Source organism: Lathyrus oleraceus, chromosome 3, assembly GCF_024323335.1.
Source record: "Lathyrus oleraceus cultivar Zhongwan6 chromosome 3, CAAS_Psat_ZW6_1.0, whole genome shotgun sequence".
NCBI classification, from domain to species: Eukaryota; Viridiplantae; Streptophyta; class Magnoliopsida; order Fabales; family Fabaceae; genus Lathyrus; species Lathyrus oleraceus.
Window position 1 is genome coordinate 319,395,210 of NC_066581.1, and position 7,296 is coordinate 319,402,505.

Genomic DNA, 7,296 nt, shown 5'->3' on the forward strand with positions numbered 1-7,296 from the left:
AACTTCCTGATTTCAAAAACCTTTTTCCTTCGATAACCGAGATGGAAGAACCAGCTCGTGCTCTTAGAGATTACGCCGCTCCATCGCAAGATGAGCCGCATTCAAGTATTGCCCCGCCCGCAATCGAAGCAAACAACTTCGAACTTAAACCTTCGCTGTTGCAGGCGGTGCAACAGAACCAATTCTCTGGAAATCCTACCGAGGATCCAAACCTTCATTTATCCGTATTTGTTCAATACGCTGATACTGTTAAAGCTAATGGTGTCACTTCAGAGGCAATTCGACTTCGTCTTTTTCCTTTCTCATTAAGAGATAGCGCTAGAAGATGGCTTCAATCTCTCCCTTCCAACTCAGTCACCACATGGAACGAGTTGAAGAAAGTTTTTCTTGCCCGATACTTTCCGCCAAGCAAAACAGCTATGTTAAGAGCCCAGATAAACGGATTTAAACAGAAAGACAACGAGTCTCTTTTCGAAGCATGGGAAAGATACAAAGACATGATGAGACTTTGCCCACACCATGGTTTGGAAGACTGGTTAGTAATTCACACATTTTATAATGGTCTCTTATACAACACAAGGTTAACAATAGACGCCGCTGCAGGTGGTGCATTAATGAACAAACCTTATGATGATGCTTACCAGCTTATCGAGAGCATGGCCCAAAACCACTATCAGTGGGGAACCGAACGAACAACGGTGGAAAAACCTCAAACAAAAACTGGCATGTACGAGATAAGTAACCTTGATCACGTTAACGCAAAAGTGGATGCTTTGGTCCAGAAAATTGAAAGTTTAAACGTATCACCTCCAGCCGCCGTGGTTGCTATAACTCAAAATTGCGAGGTCTGTGGAATCCAAGGCCACACTCCTACGGACTGTCAACTCTTGACAGGAATCCAAGCAGAACAAGTAAACTATGCTCAAGGAAGCCCCTATTCGAACACCTATAACTCAAATTGGAAGAACCATCCAAACTTTTCATATAAGAGCAATAACGCTTTGTACGCACCTGGACAGTCTCCAAATCAAGCCCCAGCTATACCTCCGGGATATCAGAAACCGAACCCATCCATGCATAACAATAACGCCCCTAGGAAATCCAACTTGGAAATCATGATGGAAAACTTTATAGCTTCCCAACAACAAACCAATAAAGATTTCTTAAACCAGAATGTACACACTGGCGAACAACTTAAACAACTAGCAAGCAAAGTAGATGCCTTGGCTACCCATAACAAAATGCTGGAAACACAAATATCACAAGTAGCTCAACAACAAGCACCTACTGCTGCCGCAACCGGTACATTCCCTGGACAGCCCCAACCTAACCCGAGAAGCCACGCTCATGCAATTATATTAAGGAGTGGAACGGAAGTGGAAGGACCGTCTGATCCAAGGATAGAAAACCAAAACCCTAAGAAATCAACTGAGGAAAGTGAACCTAAGGAAAAGGAAGAGAGTAATAAGGAAACCCTAGAAAAGAAGGAACCTTATGTACCTCCACCACCTTACAAACCACCTATACCTTACCCTCAAAGGCTTGTTAAAACCAAAGATGTGGGCCAATTTAGAAAATTTGTTGACCTCCTTAAACAATTAAACGTTACAATTCCGTTCACCGAAGCTATTACGCAGATGCCCTCATATGCTAAATTCTTAAAAGAAATCCTTTCTAATAAGAGGAAACTTGAGGATAGCGAAACCGTTACACTCCCTGCCGAATGTAGCGCTATAATCCAAAACATGCCCCCTAAACTCAAGGATCCAGGTAGTTTCTCTATACCCTGTCACATAGGAAAATTTCTCATCGACAAAGCCTTATGCGATTTAGGAGCCGGAATTAGCGTTATGCCTTTATCCATATGTAAGAAACTGGAAATGGGAGAATTAAGACCAACCAAAATGTCTGTGCAACTAGCAGATCGTTCCATCACATATCCTGTAGGAATCCTTGAAAACGTTCCCGTACGCATAGGTCAATTCTACATTCCCACTGATTTTACAATTATGGACATTAGAGAAGATGATATTACACCCATTATACTGGGAAGACCATTCTTAGCAACTGCCGGTGCAATCATAGACGTAAAACGAGGACGACTCACCTTCGAAGTAGGTGAAGAGAAAATTGAATTCATTCTTTCCAAATTCTTGAAAGCACCTGCAATAGAAGATACATGTTACTTCATGGATATCATCGATGAATGCATAAAAGAAGCAGAGTTAGAAGAAGACAAATCATCTGACTGCCTTGTAGAAGACAGATCTAACCAATGTTTAGCAATAACACCGGATCCTACGCAATGTCTTAACAAACCAACCCCTGATCTGAAAACACTTCCCAAAAATCTGAGATATGAATTCCTAGACTTAGAACTTGAACGACCTGTGATAGTTAATGCAGACCTAGGGAGACTCGAAACAGAAAAACTCTTACATATCTTAAGGAAGTATCCAACCGCACTAGGGTACCACATCACCGATCTTAAAGGAATAAGTCCTTCTATTTGTATGCACCGCATCATGTTAGAAGAAGACTGTAAAACCTCTAGGGAACACCAGAGAAGACTAAATCCGATCCTGAGTGAGGTAGTAAAGAAGGAAATAACCAAGTTATTGGAAGCAGGTATTATATATCCTATATCTGATAGCAAATGGGTTAGTCCTGTGCACGTTGTACCAAAGAAAGGAGGCATAACCGTTATTGAAAACGAAAAAGGGGAAACTATAACTAAACGAATCGAATCAGGATGGAGAATGTGCATTGATTATAGGAAACTAAACAAAGCAACCCGAAAAGATCATTTCCCTTTACCATTCATTGACCAAATGTTAGAACGATTAGCAAAACATTCACATTTTGTTATCTAGACGGTTATTCAGGCTTCTTTCAAATACCAATTCACCCTGATGACCAAGAAAAGACAACGTTCACATGCCCTTTTGGTACCTTCGCTTATAGACGAATGCCGTTTGGTCTGTGTAATGCCCCTGCAACCTTTCAAAGATGCATGATGGCAATTTTCGCCGACTTTCTCGAAAACATCATGGAAGTATTTATGGATGACTTTTCTGTATACGGACAAAGTTTCGAAGAATGCCTTGAAAACCTGGAAAGAGTTCTTGAGCGATGTGTAAAAGTAAACTTAGTACTTAATTGGGAAAAGTGCCACTTTATGGTACAAGAAGGAATTGTCTTAGGACACATCATCTCGAACAGAGGAATTGAAGTAGACAAGGCCAAAATAGAGGTAATCGAAAATCTTCAACCCCCAAGAACCGTGAGAGAAGTACGAAGCTTTTCAGGATACGCCGGTTTTTACCGACGATTCATCAAAGACTTCTCTAAGATAACTAAACCTTTAACCGGACTGTTGATGAAAGATGCTGAATTCATATTCGACGATAACTGTTTAAAAGCATTTCAAACGCTTAAGCAAGCATTGATCTCCGCACCTATAATGCAGACACCAGACTGGAACGAACCATTCGAAATAATGTGCGATGCCAGCGATTATGCTGTAGGTGCTGTTTTAGGACAACTAAAGGATAAAAAGCTTCACGTTATATATTACGCAAGCAGAACCCTGGATGAAGCACAAATGAATTACGCCACTACCGAGAAAGAACTCCTAGCAGTGGTATTTGCGCTAGATAAATTTCGTTCTTACTTGGTTGGAGCTAAAATAATAGTTTACACTGATCACGCTGCTATCAAGTACCTTTTAACAAAAAAGGATGCTAAACCTAGACTCCTAAGATGGATCTTGTTGCTACAAGAATTCGACTTAGAAATCAAGGACAAGAAAGGAACTGAAAACGTAGTAGCAGACCACCTCTCTAGACTTGAGAACCTTGAACCGGAAAGAACATCAATTAATGATGATTTCTCGTATGACAAACTTATAGCTACTTTGGAAGAGAACAACTCCGACATGCAAGTAGAAACCACCCTAGCTATATCTGCCACACCATGGTACGCTGATCTCGTCAATTATTTAGCTGCCGGAATAGTTCCACCTACTTTATCTTACCAGCAGAAGAAACGATTCTTCTACGACATAAAACACTATTACTGGGATGATCCCTTACTCTTCAAAAGAGGCCCCGATGGTATTTTCCGTCGATGTATACCCGAAGAAGAGGTAGAAAATATAATCCAACACTGCCACTCCGCTCCTTATGGTGGACACACAAGTACATCCAAGACCTGCTCTAAAATCCTACAAGCCGGCTTTTATTGGCCAACTATATGGAAGGACGTACATGCGGCTATTAAGGAATGTGACAGATGTCAACGCACGGGAAACATATCTAGACGTGACGAGATGCCACAAAAAGGTATTTTGGAAGTAGAGATCTTCGACGTGTGGGGAATAGACTTCATGGGACCTTTTCCATCCTCTTTCGGTAACAAATACATACTCGTGGCAGTTGACTACGTATCAAAATGGATCGAAGCTGTAGCCTCCCCAACAAACGACACCCGAGTAGTAACTAGACTCTTTAAGAATATAATATTTCCGAGATTTGGCATCCCAAGAATAGTAGTCAGTGATGGTGGATCGCACTTTATATCCAAGGTACTCGAAAAATTATTATTTAAATATGGAGTGAGACATAGGATAGCGACACCTTACCACCCTCAGACCAGTGGACAAGTGGAAGTATCTAACAGAGAAATCAAGCAAATACTAGAAAAAAACGGTCGCCACTTCAAGGAAAGATTGGTCATTGAAATTACCAGAAGCTTTGTGGGCATACCGAACTGCTTATAAAACCCCCATAGGGACGACCCCATTTAAGCTCATTTATGGAAAATCCTGTCACCTCCCGGTAAAATTAGAACATAAAGCCTATTGGGCTATTAGAAATCTGAATCTAAACTATAAAGCCGCCAGTGAAAAGAGAATCCTTGACATAAACGAATTAGAAGAACTCAGAAGAGACGCCTATGAAAATGCCAGAATCTATAAAGAAAGAACAAAACAATGGCATGACAAGCGTATATCAAGGAAAATCTTCAAGCAAGGCGACGCAGTCCTTTTATTTAACTCTAGACTAAAGTTATTCCCGGGAAAACTACGATCCAGATGGTCAGGACCTTTCCATATCACTAACATCTTCCCCAGTGGAGCAATAGAAATTAAAGGCAAATCCACAGAACCGTTTACCGTAAACAGACAACGTCTAAAACACTATCATTATGCGGAAACCAATGGAGATTCGCAAATCCTACACTTAGACGAAATGCCCCCAGGACCTATAGACCATACTTAACAGTTTCTTTGTCGAGCTTGCGACATTTAAACAAAGCGCTTAGTGGGAGACAACCCACAATTATTTTCTTATTCTATTATTATCATTTTCCTATTTTTTCCTAAATTATTCTTTTAATTTCTGTTTAGTATTAATTCCTGATTTATTTTAATTCAAAAGAAAAAAAATATATATATAATAATAATTTTTTCCTCTTTCGGCATTTGGCCAAATCCTGACTAAAACTCATGTTTTCTTTTCTCTAGCTAACACTAACCAGATGAGACATTTTGATCGTATGAGTATCAAATTCAGAGGAATGGCTCAGAAACAAAAGTTTGAAGAACTAGCCACTAGAGAGATGCTACCTAGTTTATATGCTGATGATTGGGCTATGACTGCCCTTGGACTTAGACAGAGTGTCCTGTATTTGCTGAACCAGATAGGATGGGAGACATCCCCTATCCTGAGACATTTCACCACCTACCGGAGACTCACACTAGAATTCCTTAGCTCATTAATCTATCTACCCAGCCATGGAAAAGGAATTAGCAGAGGTTTTATCCAGTTCAGAATGTTCAATATGGAGTACCAATTTAATATTAGAGACTTTACCAATCTTTTGGGTTTTCCTACCTCCTTTGACACATTCACAGTAAGCCAGGAAGAACTTTTTGAACATAGAGAACTTGAACACTTTTGGGGTAAGCTGACTGGAAATGATGAGCCCGAAGAACATGAGTTTCTCTCTGGAAACATACACAACCCGGCCTTTCGCTATTTCCATAAGATCCTGACCCACACTTTATTTGGGAAGAAGCCAAATAGTACTTCAGTTTCACGTGATGAACTCTTCATCATATTTTGTGCTTCCCAGAACCGTCCAGTAAACGGTGCCACTTTTATGTTAGCTAATTTGGACCACCTTATCCAGGATGAGCGAGCACCCATTAGAATAGGCGGTTTGATAACTATGATAGGTAATGCTATTGGATTACGTCAGCCTATGCTTGACCTGAGCCCTTTTTGTGGCATTACTACTATGAGTATACCCTTCCTCTTCAACACTATGTTTATAGCAAACCTTGGGACTGATGAGTTTGAGCTTATAATTAATAACCAAGTTCTTTGCCTATTCACCATGCCTGATCCTAGGACTAGTGTTCATAACCGCAGTAACTGGCTCTACAACCTGAACGAAACTCCCTCTCCTGCTAGATCCACTGCAACCAGGATTATGAGATTTGTGATGACTATGAGACTTATGATGACCAGATCCCTCATGCTGAATCTGACCCTCAGACACCATCCGGCTATTATGAGATTGACCCTCCTCCTCAGCCTGTTCAGACCGAAGAATCAGCAATATCCGACCTCCGGCATCATATGCCCAGAACTGATTATAACACCGCCATTGAAGCTTTGATGTCAGAACAAGACGCCCTCAGAGGAGAATTTACTAACATGAGACACGAAGTTCTAGGATACATGAGCAGTATGACGAATCAGTTTCACGAGTTGCTACATCATGTTAACTCTTTTGCTCCTCCGGCCAGAGATCGTACAGGGGGATAGAATTTAGTTATTTTTCTAAGTTATTTAGTTTTAAGTTAGATTATTTATTAATGTTATTTGAATTCATGTTCACATTTATTTCTCTTTCATTTCATTGTTTTCCTTTCCTGTATTACATTATGATCATTTTATTGAAGTTGTTTATTTAATTTTATTATGCAATAGCTATTATGCTCTACTATTGCTACCTATGAATTATTATTATACAAAGCAGATTAAGCGTGCACAATAAATTAAATTGCAGAATAAACCAATCATAAGCAAAACAAAACAAAATAAATAACAAAAATTAAATCTAAGCCTTGCCAAAATGGAATGTGTGACGAGCGTCATACAAATCCATAACGGACGGCACACCAAGTGCCTGTTACGAACGTCACACCCCTGTGACGAGCGTAACACCCTTCAGACTAGTGAACGTTAAGGAGCCGTTGGAGACGAACGTTACACCTTTTTACTT

The 7,296-nt window shown here is 40.2% G+C and overlaps 1 pseudogene; it reads right to left on the reverse strand.

Moving 5' to 3' along the window:
• Window positions 1-426: 426 nt before the first annotated feature.
• LOC127133823 (uncharacterized) lies at window positions 427-526 on the reverse strand (annotated as a pseudogene).
• Between the last annotated feature and the right edge of the window lie 6,770 nt (window positions 527-7,296).